Source organism: Lissotriton helveticus, chromosome 1_1 (assembly GCF_964261635.1).
Source record: "Lissotriton helveticus chromosome 1_1, aLisHel1.1, whole genome shotgun sequence".
NCBI classification, from domain to species: domain Eukaryota; kingdom Metazoa; phylum Chordata; class Amphibia; order Caudata; family Salamandridae; genus Lissotriton; species Lissotriton helveticus.
Window position 1 is genome coordinate 1,447,283,584 of NC_136057.1, and position 21,144 is coordinate 1,447,304,727.

The 21,144-nt window shown below is 47.7% G+C and overlaps 1 protein-coding gene across 9 annotated transcripts in view; it reads left to right on the plus strand.

The window, feature by feature from the left end:
* KMT2D (lysine methyltransferase 2D) overlaps positions 1-21,144 on the plus strand; it is a 1,543,965-nt gene that overhangs the window by 992,129 nt on the left and 530,692 nt on the right. The window lies entirely within an intron of this gene.

The following is a 21,144-nucleotide window of genomic DNA, read 5'->3' on the forward strand; positions in this document are numbered from 1 at the left end:
CGCGTTTGTCGTTGGCATCGTGGTCACCGGAATGATGTCACAGTATCTACTTAGACGCTGCCCCTGCACGCTGACATCAGTTCTTTTTTTTTTTCACGCCAGCCAGCGCAGATCCGGAGAGAGCGGTACCTCGAGTGACATTTTTACTCTCTTTTTGTGACTGTCGACATCTTTTTGAGTCGTTCGACTCCTGGTGCATGTAAGGATGTCCCGTCCTCAAACCGACTTCAAGGCTTGCGACTCCTGTCGCAAATTGATGTCGGTTATGGACCTGCACCTTGTATGCCATTGCTGTTTGGAGCGCGACCACGACCTGAAGTCGTACTCCGACTGTCGCTCGAGGTCCCGGTCGAGCGGGAGGTCGTGAGACGTCACGGAGCCATCACCACCACTCATTGTCGAAGTCTTGGTCTTCGTGTAAGTCTGAGCACAAAAAGAAGGCGAAGAAGCATTGTCGCTCTTCGCTTTCTCCCAGTCTGTTGGCTGATGCAGTGCAGGTTGTGGAAGGTAGTCATCCGGCTCTGCCCGCGGATCCTGCTGGGTTGATCATGAGCTTATTCCCTCCTTTTCCGGGAGCCGGTGACGCCTGTCCAACTTCGTAGCTTTTACGAAGCCCTCCACTCGATCTTTGAGCAGCCAGACTCCGTGGGCGCGTCTTCAGGCACACCGGAATCGGCTGGGGGCTCTAGGCCTTCGATGCTGGTGGCTTCGGCTCTGGCCGTAGGACCCCAGGTTCTAGAACGGTGCCGGTTGACCTCATGACCCCTCCGGTGCTGAATCCAGTGGTGACACCTCCGCCTCCTTCGATGCTGGTTGTGTCCCAGCAGACGTCGACCCCAGCCTCCCCCTCGATGTGGACACAGAGCCGTACCGGCGTCTGGACCGACTCCCGGATTGGCGCTGACTGGTACTTTTGTTCCACTGTTCTCCCCTGGTGTTCCCTATCTCCCTGAGTGGCTACCAGAGGAGGGTGAGGAGGACTGGGAGGGGTCTGTGAACCCTCTAACAGACCAGTTAGAAGATCAGGAGAGAAGAGTTGGGTGAGGCCAGTGTCTGGACACTTCCCCAGACCTTGGCATGCTATCTCCCCCTACTGTGGCTACGGAGGAGGGTGCATCATACGCAGTGGTGTTGCATAGGGTGGCTGAGGCCTTAAACCTTGAGCTTCCTACAGTGGCGGTCAGGAGACAGAGACAGCAACTGAATATGATCATTACTGCTATACCCAGGAATGACAATACTTTCCATCCCCAGGCAGATATAATACTCCAGAGCCAACCGGACCATGTCCAGGTGCCTGGATTCTGGTGTAACTGATGGGCAATTTTATGAAGTCTGGTTATAGCTGAATAAACAGACGGTGCGTTATTAGGAATGAAAATGCAGCAACTAGATCCGATGACTCTACAAGCTCCTCCCCTATCGGCCAGTATGACGTCAAGGACGAGACGATTTTGAAGCACGACAAATCTCATAGCAGATTGCTCTTCAGTTAAGTTACCTAGAGCGGAAGTAGTCTCATTCACTACTGCTTCAAGGGTTCTGGTTAGCCTACGTATTAATTTACTATTCTGGACAGGACCTATGAAGAAAAAGAAACCTTTATTGAAGTCTTGATACTGTTCTAAGGCAGTTTCAGTTTGATCGACAATTGGGGACTCGATCTCCCTTCTATGTCTAACGTGTACTAGATGTGTGTTTCTGTGATAATCAGATGGGGCTAGAAAAACTGGTGGCAGTAGGAAGGCAATGTAACATGTTCCATCCCAATCTAGGGGCAGACGAACATATGCGGTCTGACCACATACAAAATAAGAATGACGTGAGGCTTTGAAAATAGATTTCCCACTGTCACTATACTCGACCATAGTAGTACAATCACTATGTCCTACATGTGCGGAACCATTCTTTCTGACACATAATTCGCCTTTCACTGGTAGAACTGAAATAGCAGGCAAATCTGGAGTAGTTTCGGACTGAACATTCAAAACCATGAAATTCGAGGAATAATTTCCTAGATCATACACTTCATTTTCTAGATCTAACCCTGTTCTATGAAAAAGACCTTCCTTGTCTGGGAAACATGTTCTATTCAGAAGGGACATATCATTTGAGGATGACGTTAACGTGGACCATGCTCCACACGAACCATTATGTGAAAACGGATAAGGAAAGAGTGGCAGAACTCCCTTCGGTGTCTGGAAAGGGGGGAGTCGACCACACACCCAACAATTAGTGGCATTGCTGGTCTGGTGTGAATAGTGTAACATACGGATAAATGTATTATTGCGCATGGCAAGACGATAGGATAACTCGTGAGGAGGCAGGTCACTAAAAGTGTGCTCTACTGTAACATTAGAAAACATATGTACATGTGAATATAAATGTAAGGCATAACTTATGCAAGTAACCATAAGACTCAGAAATATCATGAAATACAGAGTAACAATGCATCTACTTCGAAGATTCTTTTGATAAAGTATTCTCTTAGAGTTTTGACTAACTCTCTCACTGTACGGGTCTATCTCATACATGTCAGGAACCTGTCTAACCGTTTCACCCGAGAGGGACTTAGACAATTAAACTGGCTGACTTACTAGACCGTAGCTTATCTTTATACTCCTGCTGCGGAGTTTTCTCTAACAGGGGAAGTTTAGATTCAGTGTCTGGGCAGTCCTTGAGAACTGGGCAGTCCTTGAAAAAAGTCTTTGGAGAGAGTCCATGAAATCTCTTTACATGACTGGAGTGCAACCACCCTTTTCTTCCTTCAATCTTGACGGCGGTCCTTGTTGTTAGTAGTACAAGTCGGGGCTCCTTCCAGCGGGGCTCCAGCGGACTTGAACGATCAAAGTTACGAATCAAAACGAAGTCGCCTGGTATGACCTCATGCGGTTTCACTTCGGTGTTGTCTGGAAAAGCGGCGGCAACCTGTGAACGACAAGAGTGTAGTGCAGACATCAAGGAGGCAAGGTAATCTGTCAGCATATTACTGTAAACATCTGTAATTGTACGTGGTCTAGGTGTACCCCACATGTTTGGGGGACGACCGAACACTACCTCGTAAGGGGACAGACCTGAACGGGAGTGTGCGACCATTCTCATATAGAAAAGAGCGACTGGCAGTGCTACTATCCAATCTACGCCTTTCTCTGCGCATACTTTGGCAATGCGGATTTTCAGAGTCTGATTATGTCTCTCTACGAGACCGGCTGCTTCAGGATGTCGTACACAATGGAATTTCCACTGGTACCCTAACAGAAGGGATACTTGTTTCATAAGCTCGGATGAAAATGGCTGGCCGTTATCTGAATACACAACCCTAGGTAATCCATAGCGGGGGAAAAACTCACGAACCAACTGCCTGGCAGTGGTCGCAGCTGTGTAATCTGGGACTGGATATGCTTCTGTCCATCTGGACAAAGCGCATACAACTACGAGGACATACTTGAAACCTCGACATCGCTCCATCTGAATATAATCCATCTGGAGGACTTCAAAAGGGTGGTCAGGAGGATGGAATCCACCTTGTTCCACCGGGACACTTTTACCTGGATTGAACTGACAACAGATCATGCAGGTACGCACTTTCTGTTTGGCTGCTGCTCGTAAATGCTTGTTGAACCAGAGGTTCTGAATACTGTCTAACATGGCTTTTTCTCCTAAGTGTGCTGGACTATGTGCGGTGTTAATAATGACTTGAACCATAGAGTCGGGGAGAAACCATGTGGCTTTTCCCTTCGTCAACCATCCTTGATCTGTCTGGACCCCTCCTTTTTCAGACCATTTCTTGATTTCGTCTGGGGTAGCATGTAACTGTATATCTAGTGTTCGAGGCATGTGGGCTGCTAAATTCATATCTTAGCTTTAGATCGCCGCCTAGTGTTGGGTCCGGATGATCGCACATTGTTGTCCTGGAAGAGTCTTCGAAGTATCCTGAGATAGGTGGCTCCTCCCCTGGACTACAGTGCGCATGGGCATCGGCTCCATCCCCAGATTGTTTTTTTCCGCCATTGGGTTCGGATGCGGTCTCGACGTCTCTGTCGGAACCAAGAAAAACTAACTTTAAACGGCCAAAAGGCCTTGTAATCTTTGCGTCGGTATTGTTTGCGTGCGGTCTCGAGTTCTTCCGTCTCTTGGAGTCGAACTCACCGGAGTGCTTACGCTCTTCAGACATCGGGGCCTTCTCATCGCGACACGACTGCAACTTTACAGCATGGAGCGGAGTCCGTTTCAGCTCTGTCCGCTCTGTGGGTCCAAATACCCACATATAGATCTACACCCGGTCTGTAACAAATGCCTTTCGCCAGACCATGACGACGGCAACTGCAGGGCCTGCGCGAAGTTCAGGTCCAAGAAAACACTCAAGATTCGGCGCGCGGTGCGCCTTGAAGCCAGACAAGCGGCCCCAGATCCAGAAAACATCTTCGGCGACCAAGAAGATGAGGACCAGAGCCATCATCTTCAAATCTCCCCGCCCGAGACGGAGGTCGAGGCAGATCCGGAACACGACGACGGAGTCGGGGGTCAAGGCCTTGAATACGTCGACGAGGTAGGGGACGTCGAAGAGATTTGTGGGGCCGCGGAAGATAGCTCAGGGGACGAGCTATGCCCCGAAGGTTACGAAGATCATGATCGGGTCACGGGATCGCCTATCGGCCTTACCCAAGACCCCGTACCGCAAGCCACGGCCCCGCCTTCAGGCCCGGCCACTGACATACTTGCTGCGCAGCCCGTATCGAAACCGAAACCTACGGTCTCGACTACACCTAAAATGGCCGACCCGAAAACGAAACCGAAACTTTTGGACTCGAGCGTCCCTAAGATGGCGGCCGTACCACCAAAAGCTACTAAACCCGCTGCTTCATCGACTCCGTCGGCCTCCGGTCCACAGAAGTCGAAGAAATCTGTCGATTCCACAGTGTCGAAGTCGGCGCCAGAGGAGGGTACCTCTAAAAAGGGTGGTCGGCACGGGTCAACCGCTGCAACCCCGTCAAAGCACGCCAAAGCCAGCGACTCGGCTCCGGTTCCGACTGGGACTTCGTTAGTCGGACGCGTGGTGGAGACGGAATCGACACAAGCACACGGACCGAAGGCTGGCACATCTGCGCATCGGTCCAAGGACTCTGGGTCGGCGGCTAAGCCATCATCGTCCAAGCCTCAGAAGGGCCAACAAGACGTCGGATCCGAGGGCAAGGTCAAGCCCACCTAGTCGGCGCCAAAGGACACTGTAAGTGAAGCGTCCCCCATCGCCTCTTCACTACAGAGAATCCGGGAGAAGGCCTCTGCTACGTCGGCTCCGATGCCATCGCCACAGAAGCCGATAGACATTCCGGTGAAGCCGGCGGGTAAACTTCTCTTCCTTCTGCCGCCAAAAGAGGCGCCGAAGGCCTTTTCTACGAAATCGACGCCAAAGAAGTCGGATTCTTCAACGGCAGGAGCACTTTCCAGTCGGTTACTCGACTCAGAAGAGGATTCTGAGCGTTTTATCGACGCAGACACAGGCAAATTGACCCTGTACAAGAGGAGGATCACTTCACAGCCAGTGGACTCCTATGTCATCCCCCTAAAGAAGAAAAGGTATCCTCAGGACGCTTCAGGCCTCATGGAACCTATCCAGCCTCCTCCAAGAAGGAGCCCTACTCCTTCCCCAGAACACTCTGAGGCAGAGGGATATGATGAGGATGACCAATACACTTTCCCCATCAATGAACCGGATGCACAGCCAGATTCATATGATGACGTTGGTGACCAAGGCACCCAAAATGTGGGGCAGGACCCACAGCTTTTCAGTGCACGTGCATCCCCAACAGAAGATTCTGCAGGTTTTCATGCACTCATTGAGAGGGCAGCTGCTAATCATGATGTGGACATGCATGCTGACCCGGTAGAAGAAGACTTTCTATTTGACACTTTTTCAGTCTCTGAAAGGACAGTAAAGACACTGCCTATGCTCAAAGGGGTCCTCAAGCATGCAGCGGACATCTTTAAAGAACCTACTAGGGCGAGAGTGGTCAATCCACGCATTGAAAAAAAGTACAGACCGGCACCTGCAGACCCTGCATACATTCGGGGTCAGTTGCCGCTTGACTCCCTGGTGGTCGCAAATGCCCGCAAGAGGGCCAACTCCCAAACAACGGGTGAAGCTCCTCCCCCGGATAAGGAGTCCAAAGTGCTAGAGGCAGGGGGCAAAAGAGTAGCTGCACAGGCTGCCAATTTTTGGCGTATTGCAAATACACAGGCACTCTTGGCACGGTATGATAGGGCGCATTACGACACCCTAGAGCAAGTTTTACAACACCTGCCTCCGCAGTTTCAAGAGGGCACCAAACTGCTTCTAGAGGAGGGTAAACTGATCTCCAACGCAGCCATAAAGTGTGCACTTGATGCCGCGGACACAGCCGCTAGGGCCATTAACACTAGCCTCATGCTGAGACGACAGGCGTGGCTCCGCATATCGGGGTTTAAACCTGACATTCAGACGACCATACTTAATCAGCCAGTCAATCCTGATAGCCTGTTTGGTCCAGATGTTGACACTACCCTAGAAAAAATTAAAAAAGACACCGAAACTGCTAAGTCAATGGGGGCCCTCCAATCACAACAGTTTCGTGGAAATAATTTTCGTCGCTCAGGTGCGCGTGGAGTCACCAGAGGACAGATGGGTCAACAAGCACAATTCTCTAAAGGTGGAGCACAATCCTCGTTCACCAAACAGAACAAGGGAGGTTACCGAGGAAACAGCAACAGGGGACGTGGCAGAGGAAACAACAACTCCCGCTCCTCTACCCCAAGCAAACAGTGACTCTCTGTCGCTGCCCCCCGACCACTTAACACCTGTCGGGGGGAGACTACAGCAGTTCCTGCCCGTCTGGAGAAACATCACCACAGACAGGTGGGTGCGACAACTAGTCCAGTACGGTTATTGTCTAGAGTTAAAATCCACTCCACCCAACATTCCACCAAGGCAAAGGCCTATGTCCGCAGAGCACTTGCACTTATTGCAGCAGGAAGTAGTGGCGATGCTGCAAAAAGGCGCAATCGAGCTCGTGCCAGTGGAGGAGGAAGGCACGGGGGTATATTCCCTGTACTTCCTTATTCCAAAGAAGGACGATCTCTCAGACCCATTCTAGATCTACGTCCCCTCAACCTGTATATACTGTCAGAACATTTCCACATGCTTACACTGCAACAGATTCTTCCCTTGTTAAACCAAGGGGACTTCTTGGCAACCTTAGATCTCAAGGATGCTTATTTCCACATTCCACTGCACCCGTCCCACAGGAAATACCTCAGGTTCACTATCCACGGCAGGCATTACCAGTTCAAGGTCCTACCCTTCGGAGTCACCACAGCCCCAAGGGTGTTTACCAAGTGTCTGGCGACAGTAGCAGCGCACCTCAGGAGGCAGAACATCCATGTCTACCCCTACCTGGACGACTGGCTCGTTCAAGCCAAGTCGGAACAACAGTGCGCCGCAGACATGTCGGCTACCATTCACCTCCTTCACGATCTAGGTTTCTCGTTGAACTACCCGAAGTCGCACCTTCAGCCGGCACATGTCCGGCAGTTTCTAGGTGCGACGATCAATACCCTGACGGCCATGGCTCAACCAAACCAAGTCAGGATAGACAGCATGCAGTCTCTGATCCAGAAGTTCAGACCACAACACTCACTTCCAGCGAGAGTGTTCATGCAGCTGATAGGCATGATGGCCTCCTGCATCTTCATAGTCCCTCACGCACGGTTACATATGCACCCGCTCCAGGAGTGCCTAGCAAATCAGTGGACACAGGCTCAGGGACAATTGACAGACCTAGTGTTGGTTACCAGTCGGGCATACGACTCTCTGCATTGGTGGACTCCACACAACCTTTGCAAGGGCCGACTGTTCCAGGAGCCAGTGCCACAGATTATCCTGACAACGGACGCATCTCTCCAGGGATGGGGAGCTCATCTGCTCACTTACACAGTGCAGGGACTATGGACGACGCAGCAACAGAAGATGCACATCAACTATCTGGAACTGATGGCAATCTTCATGGCGCTCAAGTCCTTCATTGTACATCTGTGCAACAAGGTAGTGTTAGTCCGGACGGACAATATGACCGCGATGTACTACATTCAAAAGCAGGGGGGCACCCACTCGCCACAGCTGTCTCATCTGGCTCAGGGCATGTGGCGGTGGGCCATTCAGAGGAACATCTTCCTCATGGCAGAACACCTCCCGGGCAAGGACAATCAAATGGCGGATCTGTTCAGCAGATACAGCCATCAAATGCACGAGTGGGAGTTACACCCATCTGTACTCCACCCGTACTTCCAGCAGTGGGGTCATCCGGAGATAGACCTGTTTGCCACAAAAGAAAACGCAAAATGCCAACACTTTGCCGCCAGGTTCCCTCACCCACAGTCGCAGGGGAATGCGATATGGATGAACTGGTCAGGCAAATTTGCGTACGCTTTTCCGCCAGCCCCTCTGATACCGCTGGTGGCAAGAAAGCTAAGGCAGCATGCGATGACTCTCATCCTGGTTGCTCCAACGTGGGCGCGCCAAGCATGGTACACCACGTTCCTCGAACCCTCAGTGGTGCCGCATCAAAGACTGCGCCTCACGCCCAGACTTTTGACGCAGAACCATGGAGAAATTCAGCATCCAGATCCGCAACAGCTCAACCTGGCGATCTGGCTCCTGAAGTCCTAGAGTTTGGATACCTTAACCTACCTCCAGAATGCATGAACATCATCAAGAAGGCAAGGAAGCCAACTACCAGAGCATGCTATGCTGCAAAATGGAAGCGTTTTGTCATTTACTGTACTGCCAATGACATCAACCCGCTAGATGCATCTATCCCTAACATCATTTGCTATCTGCTACATCTTTACAAGTGCAATCTAGCGTTCACTTCTATTCGGATACATCTATCCGCCATCGCAGCTTATCTTCGGAATAGGCAGCACCTCTCTGTCTTCAAGGTGCCTGCCATTAAAGCTTTCCTTGAAGGTCTGAAACGAGTCATTCCCCCAAGAACACCGCCAGCTCCGGTGTGGAACCTCAATGTGGTCCTCACCAGACTGATGGGACCACCATTTGAGCCACTGCACTCGTGTGAACTCCAGTTCCTCACGTGGAAAGTAGCTTTCCTGATTGCTATTACGTCACTGAGGCGTGTTAGTGAGCTACAAGCGCTCACAATCCAAGAGCCATTCATTCAGATTCATCCAAATAGGGTAGTGCTACGTACTAACCCCAAATTCCTTCCGAAGGTGGTGTCACAGTTTCATCTCAACCAAACTATTGACTTGCCGGCATTCTTCCAAAACCCACAGACGGTGGCAGAAAGAATGCTCCATACGTTAGACGTACGGAGGGCGTTGATGTACTACATAGACAGGACACAACACTTTAGGAAAACAAAACAACTTTTTGTTGCCTTCTCACCACAACACAAAGGCAACCCTATTTCCAAAGCAGGAATAGCCAGGTGGATTGTTAAGTGCATCCAAATATGTTATCAAAAGGCCAAGCGCACTTTAACGATACCCCCAAGGGCGCACTCCACACACAAATTGGGGGCATCCATGGCTTTCCTAGGGAACATTCCTTTAGAGGATATTTGCAGAGCAGCCACGTGGGTTACACCACATACCTTTACAAAACACTACTGTGTTGATGTGCATTCCAAGCAGCAAGCTGCTGTAGGACAGGCTGTTCTCAAGACACTTTTTCAGGTTTCTGCAGCTGGCACGGGCAACCGCCGCTAATGGAGGGACTGCTATGTATTCTATGCTAAGATATGAATTTAGCAGCCCACATGCCTCGAACTGAATATGCTACTTACCAGTATGCATCTGTTCTTGGCATGTAGGGCTGCTAACATTCATATCGCCCACCCTCCTCCCCGGTGCCTGTCGCAGCTGCAGATATACTATTGTATTCAATCATTAGCATGGACATCCTTTACACTTTTCACTCCATCTTCTGCCACAATGGCGAAAAACAATCTGGGGATGGAGCCGATGCCCATGCGCACTGTAGTCCAGGGGAGGAGCCACCTATCTCAGGATACTTCGAAGACTCTTCCAGGACAACAATGTGCGATCATCCGGACCCAACACTAGGCGGCGATCTAATGCTAAGATATGAATGTTAGCAGCCCTACATGCCAAGAACAGATGCATACTGGTAAGTAGCATATTCAACGTCTTGTGTAGGGTCCTTAACTGTCATACAAGTAGTCTGATCGGGAATGTCTGTCTGTGTCGTGTCAACTGGAATGTCTGGAGTCTGAGCTGTAAGCTTGGCTGTTCGATCTGCTAGGTCGTTACCCTGGGAAATGATGTCAGTGACTTTCGTATGTGCCTTGCACTTCATGATAGCGATAGCTGTCGGTAAATGTATTGCATCTAACAGAGCTTGAATGAGGGGGCCATGCTGAATCTTGGTTCCATGAGAAGTCATAAAACCTCTTTCTTGCCAGAGCACTCCAAAGTCGTGTACGACTCCGAATGCATAACGTGAATCTGTGTATATATTTACTTTCAGGTTCTTGGCTCGTATACAGGCTTGGGTCAGAGCGACGAGCTCTGCTGCTTGAGCAGACAGGGTGTCAATACGATGTGTTTCTATAACTTCGGTGTCAGTAGTCACTGCATACGCGGCTACTAGTTCTCCTGTACTTGTTCTCATACATGAACCATCCACATAAAGTGTCAGGTCGGGATTAGGTAATGCAATGTCTGTCAAGTCTTGTCTTGGTTTTGTCATGGTGTTAACAACTTCCACACAGTCATGTGTGGCAGGATTTGAAGTAACTGACGGTAACAGTGTAGCTGGATTTAAAATGTTGCAGCGTCTGATTTCTATGTGTGGCTGAAACAGTGTCAGTTCATAACCTGTTAAATGTGCAATTGTCAAGTGCTGAGTCTGTGTTCGGTTTAAAAGAACTTCCACGGAGTGTGGAACTTGTACTGTCAGGGAATGTCCTAATACTATGGAATCACTTTGTCTGATAGCTAGAGCTGTGGCTGCAACTGACTTGAGGCACGCAGGCAGAGCCTGGGCCACCGGATCTAATGTGCTAGAAAAATAAGCACAGGGCTTGTATTGTCCTGCTTGATCTTGTGTGAGAACAGATAATGCAGTACCATCACGTTCAGTAACAAAAAGTGTAAAAGGCTTACTGTAGTTTGGTGTTGCTAGAACAGGTGCTTGGCATAAGGCTTTCTTTAACTCATTGAAAACAAGTGTGTGTTCTTGGGTCCAAGGGAGGACAGTCGATACGGCTGCCTCCTGTGTCGTTAACTGTATCAGTGGCTTAGCTAGAAATGCGTACTGAGGAATCCATTGTCTGCAATAAGAAGTGAGGCCGATAAAAGCTCGTACCTCCTTCTGAGTCTTGGGCTGTGGAAGATGTGCTATTAACTGGATACGGTCAGGTGTCAACTGCCTACCCCTCTTGGACAGTAAGTGTCCTAGGTAGACCACTTGCTGGACACAGAATTGCAATTTGGACGGGGACACCTTGTGCCCCATCTCGGCCAGGAAATACAAGACTATAAGTGACGCACGTTCGCAGTCACGTTCAGAACGGGCTGTGATCAATAGATCGACATACTGGAGCAGAGCAGTATCAGTTGGCATGTGAATATCGTCTAGTTGTCTTTTAAGTGCTTGACTGTAAATACTAGGACTTTCTGTGAAGCCTTGAGGAGCTCGTGTGAATTTATAGCTTCTTCCATTTAAACAGAATCCGAAAAGGAATTTCTGGATGAATGGGGACACTAAAGAATGCGTTCTTGAGATCGATAACAGTGAAGAACGTAGCTTCAGAATCAATGGCTGTCAATAGGGAAGAAATATCTGGGACCACTGGGTACTGGGGTATGATACATTTATTAAGTTCTCGAAGGTCAATCACTAATCGATAAACTGGAGGTGCATTGGGATCAGTACGTTTCAGAAGCAGAATGATAGGAGAATTACATACATTGGAGTCAGTTTCTACAACTACTCCTTGAGCAATGAGCTCGTCAATAATTTTGGATAAGGCTGCTACAGCCTCAGATGGTAATTTGTACTGTCGGATTCGTGGTAATACAACACCTTTCTTCAGGGTAACACGATGGGGTGTGATGTGCATACAACCTTCATCAGTTGGACCTTGCGCCCATAAATGCTGCGGTACATTCAATAATCGTGGATCAAAATCACGTAATACATAATGACCTTTAAAATCTCGCAGAAACAGTCGCACCCCTTCTGGGGAGCAGCATATAACTGCTCCTAATTCTTTCAGAGTCTTTATACCAAGTAAGTTCTCTGGATAGGATTTCGTTAGTAACAAGTCTGTAGTTCGGGACAATGGACCAACTTCTAGAGTAACTGGTTTCGATATTTCATTAACAATAGGCTTTCCTGAAAATCCAAGGGAAACATTTCTAGAGCCTGAGAGCGGAGCCCCTGGAACCTCGTCATGACTGATGGTAGTCCTACTTGCCCCTGTATCAATCAGAAACTTTCTGTCTTTCCCTAATACTTGACTATGCACATAGGGACCCTCTTGATCTACAGGTATCTCGATGAGAGGCAAGCCAACCTCCCTCTCTAGGCTGTTTCATGAATACGGCTGATAATCTGGATACTCTGACTGTGCATACTGATACATCTGCTGTGTAACGTGTTGCGTCGCAGCTATAGGCTGCGGTACTGTAACTGTCTGTGGTGCATTCTGCGGTTGGGAAGTCTGTGAAACTTGTTCTTGTCTAGGCGGACGTGGTCTCTCTTTTGTCTTACCAGTAGCTATGTTGTGTTTCAGAACTGCACATTCGTTTATATAATGACCTGGCTGTTTACAGTAATTGCATGTCCCTTTAACGGGAGTTGCAGGGTGACTGGCTTGATTCGTACCCCTCTTCTGACTGTCTTGTGGAACGGACTGTGCAACTAGTACTTTCATTTTCGTGTCTTTCATACGTCTCCTTTCATGTTCCTGCTCCTCCTTAATTCTGTTCTGGTGATACTGGAGCATCTGGAGCATTTGTGACGGAGTATTAGCTTGCCAGGTACTTTCGACTTTCAGTACTCGATTTTTAACTTGTGGACTTGAATTCTCGACTAGCTTGGTAACAAAAAGATGTGGATACGATTCACTACTTGTTTTCAGACCACTATTAATAATGAAACATTTCTCAAATCTAGAATAAAAATCACTAGTGTCTTCATCTTGTTTCTGTTTGCAGGCTGAGATGGCATCCCAGTCTTCCTTTTTCGTGGCTAGTAATCTTGGCAAGACTTGTATCAGTAATTCGGGCAATGCTTTAGCTTTATCCCCAAGACCGGTACCTGGAACTCGTGTATTATCTTCAGTCTCTAATGCGGTCCAATCTATCTTTTTCTCTCCCACCTCCCATTCTTTTTCTTTGAGTTTTTCATATATGCCCGCAGGCAACAGGACCTTTAACATTTTAATGATATCGGGATACGTGTATTCTCCCATACGGAGCATGTCCTTTAATTCACGGTGGAACCCTGCTGGATCTTTATCGTGACAGGGTATTAACTTTTTCATTTCCAGAAGTTCTATTTTCGTGATAGGGGTGTAAACAAACACTCGTTCTAGACCACCCCCCTCTCCCTTAACTGGATGTACTTCTCGTAACGGATTCTGTCTGTCTATGTAGAATGATTTTCTTACTGGAGGTGGGACAGGAACAAAATGCGGATTCAGGAACGTTCTGTATTTGTGGCGCTGTTCTAGTATGACACTAATTAAATCGGTACCTAGACCTTTCCATCTGTTTAAGAGTAACTCGTTCAGTACATCATGTAAAGGACCTGGATCAGAATGCTGACCCTCATACAATGTAATGAGGTGTTGGATCATATACGTACCCACCAGACGCTGCTCGGCTGGGGGCAGTTTCAGAAACATTTGGGCCACTATTTCATCTGGAAACATGGTGGAATCACTAGTCCATCGTACTGCTGATCAGGCTAGTTCTTGTTCATGCATGGTACTAAGCTCGCTATAACCTATTCGTGATTTCAGAATTTGGTCGGTGGCCTGGAATACTTGTTCAAGAGAACACTGTTCTGGTACGGGAGGAGGAAAAACTTTCTTGTAATCTAGACGTGAATGTCGGTCGGAAAGTCTAGTTCTACCTACATACGCTATTCTGGAGGGATTCTCGCTGTCTACCTCTTCACTGGAAGAGTCATTCTCTTTCTCGGTTGCTCTTTTTGCTTCCTCTTTCCGGTGTATACTTATAATTTCTTTACGAATTTTCTTGTACATACTTTCTATACTACCTAGTGTCTTGTGTTTTCCCTCGGCTATATTGTCACTCCACCTAGTCAGGCCTTTCATCTCGTCTTGATCTTTATCAGGATAATCTTGTTCTCTTATTAAACAGTTAATCAAGAACTGTAAAATCATATTTTGAATCTCGGCCTTCCTTTGTGCCATAGCTTCGTGAACACTTCCTGGATTCTCTCCTGTACGGACAAAACGATATATTCTGTCTAGATGTTCCTTCATATCGGGCAGGGTGACCAAAAAGTTGGCAACCCGTCTTAATCGTACTGAATATAATACCATGTGATCTTCGCCTGGGACTGGATCATATATACAGTCGGTAAGAAGTCTCTTGAGGTCTGCGTATGTAGCCACTTTTGGCGTACGCTGTAACGCTGCGTCTCGCGGCGTCAGTCGTCTTACTTGAGGCGGGGTGATAGGAGCACCTCCCCCCGCACCTCCTGAACTGGAATCGTCAGTTAATACTGTACGTGTTGGCAGAGTGACTGGAAAAACGGGTACATTTAATGTGGGCTGGTCCGGGGGCACGGGCACATTAACAGAGTCCGCGGGACCAGTGGCTGGAGGAACAGGAATTACATTATTTACAGGATGCTGAGCGTGAGCAGGCGGAATACGATTTGCATATTCTGGGACTGTGTCGTCCAAGTAGGACGAAAGAAAAATTTCAGCTGCAGTCGGTTTATGACGTAGCTTAATCGGGACCAATGGTGGCGGTAAATTACAGGGTGCTTCCGGGATTGCTCTCGGCAAGCCCTCGGCAAGAAGAGGATACATACCTTTAATAAGGGCATTTCTCTGCCTATCGGACTGTTCTGCTCTAACTCGTTCACCTTCTTCAATTAATTCCCTTTCTTGGGCTTTTTCTGCGGATTCCCTACTTAACTCGGCTTTTCTGAATTCTTTTTCGGTTCTTTTATGAGATTCTTTGCGCCATAACTCGATGGCATCTTTCTGGGATTGTCTGGCTTTCTTTTTCCATAATGCTTCTTCTACTCGCATGATGCACTCGGCATCCCATGTACCTGATACAGGCCATCTATATTTCTCTTCAAGATCCTTCGTGTAATCCACCCATAAGTCTAGATATAATATGGCATTTAAACCATGCTTGTGATACATAAAATGTCCAGGACTGTCCCTAGGAGGGACAGGAACTGATTCTTCGAGTAACCCTTTTCTGGTTCTGATCTGACGTAATTTCGAGAACAGAGGCATGGCTGAATTATACTTGCGAACACAATACACAATAATCACAGTAATGAAATGGCAAACAAATCACTCATACCACGACATAGAAATACATTAAATAACAGTTCGAACAGAATACTACCTGATACACTGAAAACATAACACTTGAATTTCTCGAGCACGGACTTACTAGAATTACTGGATGCACTGCTAAAACAGTACAGAACATACCGGTCTCATAAAGAGACACGTCATACCGTATCCACCTAGATGGACACGTCGGACTGGATCTGTGTACCCAAACCCATCGGACCAGGAACAAACTAATGAACCTGTCTAGATACTTCCCCCGCAACGGTACTCACCGGGAAGCAGAAACTGGAAGGCCTCGGACTGGACTGGACTGCTACGACGTCGGACGGACTACGAACTTCGGACTTCAGGAACAGGTGGGCCTCCGGATACCTCGGACCTTGCTCTCTCGGCTTGGGCTCTGGTCGGGACGAACCGCATTCCACACCGCCTCGTCTGGATGCCGGACCGCAGTTTCCGTCTCCTCCGTGGGCCTGAGGGAGACTTGAAGCAGAAATATCTGCACGTGCACGGTAGACTTCCGTCACGGCTGTAGAAGGGTCAGGGGGCCTGCGTTACATTGCCGGCGCGTGGGGAAAGGGCACGTCCCTGTTCGGGCGCCATTATGTGGTAAATAAATAATTAATTACCGGTACTATTTTTGAATACATTAATAAAACAGATAGCTCAATAAATAAGAGGCAAGATCCGATGTATCTGAGTCGAACGGGCTTTATTCAGGCATAAGGGAAGGGACAGGATCAGAACAGCCTGAAATAGAATGGCAAGGAAGGCAGCTGCAACGTTTCATCAACAGTACAAGGTATATATAGTAAAACATCGCAATTACATTACATACAGTAGGCGTAACTGGTGACAAGCGTAAGATAAGAACACATGGGCGTGAAAAGAAGGCGTGCACGTAGACATGTGATGAGAACGTCACAGAAGTGTCATAAAGTGGGTGGAAACATGGAAGGGGCTACCTGAGCAGCTGGAACCTATAACCTAGTGGTGCGCGCAAACGGGCCATGACGTGTTACCGGGGAGAACTGGGGGCTATGACTTCTGCACTAGATGAGGAGACGAAAGTCTGCGATGTCAGGACGACATGAACCTATAGCATATCTGCTATCTGGTGTTTGGAGTACATGTTGATAGAATCTAAAAGTTATCAGGGCAAAGGCTACTTGACACTAAGGCGGGAGCATGCATATATTCTACATGTATTGCGTGTGCTATGAATCTTCCATGAATATTAATACAGTAATTCTCTTGCATGGAGACAGAAAGACTAGACTATAACTGAAGCTGTTTATGCGGTTCAGTAGCTGAGGAATGTGAAGACGGAGAGCTGAACTGATAACTAGAGGCATAACATATTCTTGGCAGACAGGCAGGCAGAGCCAGGCCGGGCACCGCGCTGCGCGGCAGGAAGTAAGTGAAGGGTCAGGGATGCAGGTGGGGGCTGCATCGCTCCTCGGAGTGGGTTCAGGAGACTGGAGCTTGAATCTGGTGTCCGGGCCCTTTGAGGCCTAGTAACGGGGACAATTCAATAGAATAACGTGCACAATGTAAAACGTTGGCAACATAGGCCTAATACTCGTTGCTTTCACAGGAACTGGAAACTGGCATACTAGAGTTGGACACAACTATAATTGCGTCTTTAATCGATCATAGGGGGATATATGTATATCGATCATGTACATATAACATAGGATGGGGAACACGTAGGCACACATGGCAAGGCAAAATTCAATTTTCCTCACTCCTACAGGAAGTTACGACTCTCTTGGCCAAGGGAGTCATCGAGTGAGTTCCTTCCCCAGAAGTAGGTTGTGGTTGTTATTCCCACAACTTTCTGGTGCCCAAGCTGGACAAGGGCCTGCGTCCTATCTTGGATCTCAGGAACATCAACCTCTTCCTCCGGAAGGAGAAGTTCAACATTTTGACACTGGGTCAGGTCCTGTCTGCCCTTGGCCCTGGAGACTGGATGGTAGCGTTGGAGTTGCAGGCGCTTATTTTCAAATCCCCGTCCTGCCGGCCCATCGGCGTTACCTATGGTTCACGGTGGCCACAAGCACTTTCAGTTTACTGGTCTCCCATTTGGCCTTACCAGCGCCCCTCGGGTGTTCACGAAAGTGATGGCAGTGGTTGCAGCTCATCTGCGCAGATCGAGGGTTCCAGTCTTCCTCTATCTCGACGACTGGCTGTTGAAGCCGGGCTCACCCCAGGCTGTTGTGTCCACCTCCAGACTACGGCCAACCTCCTGCTTTCGCTGGGGTTTACCATCAACGTGCCGAAGTCACACCTGATTCCCTCTCAGAAGCTCCTTTTCATCGGAGCAGTTCTGGACACACTGCAGTTTTGGGCTTATCCTCCCGAGCAGCCAGTCCGGGATATTCGGCTATGATTCCAATCTTTCAGCCTCTATCCCGGGTTTCGGTCAGAATGACCCTGGGGCTACTTGGCCTCCTGCATCCTGCTGGTGGACAATGCCTGGTGGCATATGCGGGCTGTGCTGTGGGACCTGATGTTCCAGTGGGCACAGCATATGGGGAATCTCTCAGATTGCGTCCTGATCTCGGAGGGCACTGCTCATCAATTGCAGTGGTGGTTAACGAACCAAGATTGGGTCAGAGGTTGGTCCCTCTCCCTTCCCCAGTCAGTGTTCACAGTAGTGACAGATGCATCACTTCTAGGGTGGGGCGGCCACATGGGAGAGGCGGAGATCAGAGGCCTCTGGTCCCCGGCAGAGTCCGGGCTCCACATCAACCTTCTGGCGATCCGTCTTGGACTGAAGACATTCCTTCCTTCTGTCAGAGTGAGAGTAGTGCAGGTGTTCATTTGAACACCACCGCCATGTGGTACTGCAACAAACAGGTCGGATGGGGTTGTGGACCCTATTTCAGGAGGCACTTTGTCACTGGAAGTGGCTGGAACATCAGGGCATGTCCCTGGTGGTTCAACACCTGGCAGGTTCTCTGAACGCCAAGGCAGACAAGCTCAGTTGCCAGTGCTTGATATATCCCGAATGGCGTCTTTACTCTGAGGTGGTGCAAGGTCTCTTTCAGTGGGGGGGAGATCCTTGGTTAGATCTATTCGCCACCGAAGAGAACGTGCCTTGTCAGCAGTCTGCGCCTGGAATTTCCAAGGCGACACTCGCTTTTCGTCGTGAGTGGAGTTGCGGTCTTCTTTCCGCCTATACAACTTCTACCCAGAGTGCTGAAGAAGATCAAGCTCGTACCTCAGGCAAAATAAGATATGTCAGTAAAGGGAACAAAACACCCAATTATTTGTACAGAGGGAGTCGGTCAAGGATACATCCTAGCCCGCTTCTGTTTTTAATGTTCACAAATGGGTTGGAGGTTTTCTTATTAAGTAAGGAACTTGATTTTCCCAAAATTGGCAATAAAACTGTCCCACTTTTATCTTATGCAGATGACATGGTTTTATTAGCAAGGACATCTATGAGTTTGCAGAAATCTCTTGATGCTTTTACCGATTTTATGACTACACTTGATTTTAAAGTTATTTTTTTTAAATCCTATACAATGATATGCAGACCTAAGACAAAAACTTTTACTGTGCAGGGAAAGATTGAAAAGGTTAGTAATTTTTCATACTTTCGCAATCTTTTAAATAGCCAGTTATGATAGGAACCACTTTTTACCTTAAGAGCACAGTAGACAAGTTGGGCGATGGATGAACTATTCCGTTTTGCTTGTAAATTGGGACATAAACCTGTGAAGGAGCTAATTACCTGTTATAGAGCCAAATGTCTCTATTGCCACGTATGAAGCTGGAGTCTGGGGCTATGCTAAAAGCCAACAACTTGTAGTAATCGAAAATAAATTTATTAAAAGGTTACTGATGCTCCTGAAAAGCACTCCTACCCTATTTTGCTACACAGATCTTGGCCTAGAATTTATAGGAGATTGTATAGGCAGTGCCCCTTTGCTCCTATGGGCCAACGTGATGTTATTAAAGACTGCCAACATTAGACAATGTTATAAAGATTCCATGGTTTGTTTCAATATTTAAGGGGGAAATACCATTTGATTGGTCTGGAATACTTTTTTTAAAAACCCTGAAGGAATTCCCCTGAATGCCAAAGGTATTATGAAGGAGGCATACTGTTCCAGGGGTAGTAGGCGTATTAGTTACCAACATGACGATATCTGAGACCCCAGTATGCCTCCTGCCCCTGCACATTTGGATCTATCTTTTTCGATTAAGACTCAGATTCTATTTTATCTCACCAGGTTCCCTTTATGCACTGTGCACTTTTTGCTGCCATTTCCTTGCTAAGGAGGGTGGTCAAACAGGCTTATATTGTCTCCGTTCAAAGCACTATGCACTTTATATTATTTTGCACATTGTATAAATCAGAAAAAACTAGATTTCTTCTCCCATTACTAAGGAATGCTCGCCTTTGCTTGTGTATTGATGGTTTTAATTGTTTACAGTCTTCGGCTCTGTCTGAAATCTGTAATGCAGTAGCTAATTGCATAAGTGGATCTATAGCGATAAGAAAGCATCATGAGTAATATTTCCATATAGACTAACTTTTTTGTGTAAATCTTGTATGTACTATATTTTGATCTCTTTAATCTGTAAATCTTTTTATTTTTCTCTGAGCCGAGATAGTGATTCTTGACTTGCCCTTAAAAATGGTCTAGTGTGCAGCACAATATATTTAGGTTGGTTGTAGTAGTGAAGTATGTGGGGAGAAGGAGATGTAATGATCCATCCTTATGTATTCTGTTTAATTTCGGCCAGATAGACTCTGCGTACACCCAGATTGCTCTGCCAAAGTTCATCTGAAAGCGTGCTTATAATATTTAGCTTTTCTCATCTAATACGTGGTACTATTGGGTACGCAAGCAAGTTGATAACACTTTCAGTCCTATACTTCCAGACCCTTTCCAGCATGTTTTCAGTCTGACGAGGTTGATTGCTCTGTTGGAGTAGTCATGTTTGTGCCTTCACTAGGTAGCTGGACTACACTTGATGGTTCATTTGACGGCGTTGCATGCATTTTCAGACAATGGACCGTTGGAGTCTGGTCACTATATCCACAGTATTGAATTATGGAGCAGCTGTACAATCCTTGATAAGAAAGTTGGAGTAGTGAAGTCTCATGACTTTCAGCACATCCTAAGACTGGAAGCTTGGAGTCTTGGGATCACGTCTGCATCCTATTGCTGCCCATCTAGGTGCAGCGTGTGCCTGGCTCATTGTCTGTTCTGATTTTGCCACTTTTTAAACAAATTATTCAAATAACATTGCTGTATTGTTAATCAAAACAACTTTTATGCTTCCAACTCCTGCAAATTGCATTTTACAACATTTGAGTAGCAGCTAAGACCACACTGGTGCTTCAGGGTTAATATGGGCAACTACTTCCTGCAAGAGTTACCTGTCATGGCCTGAAATGTAGTTGCTGTTGGCTGTCATTTGAATCACTCTCCTTAGGTGGTGCGTGACATCTCCTGTAGCTAGCGCCCCGCTAGGTTTTATTGATCATTTTGTCCGTCAATTTAAAATACGCTGACTGACTAAA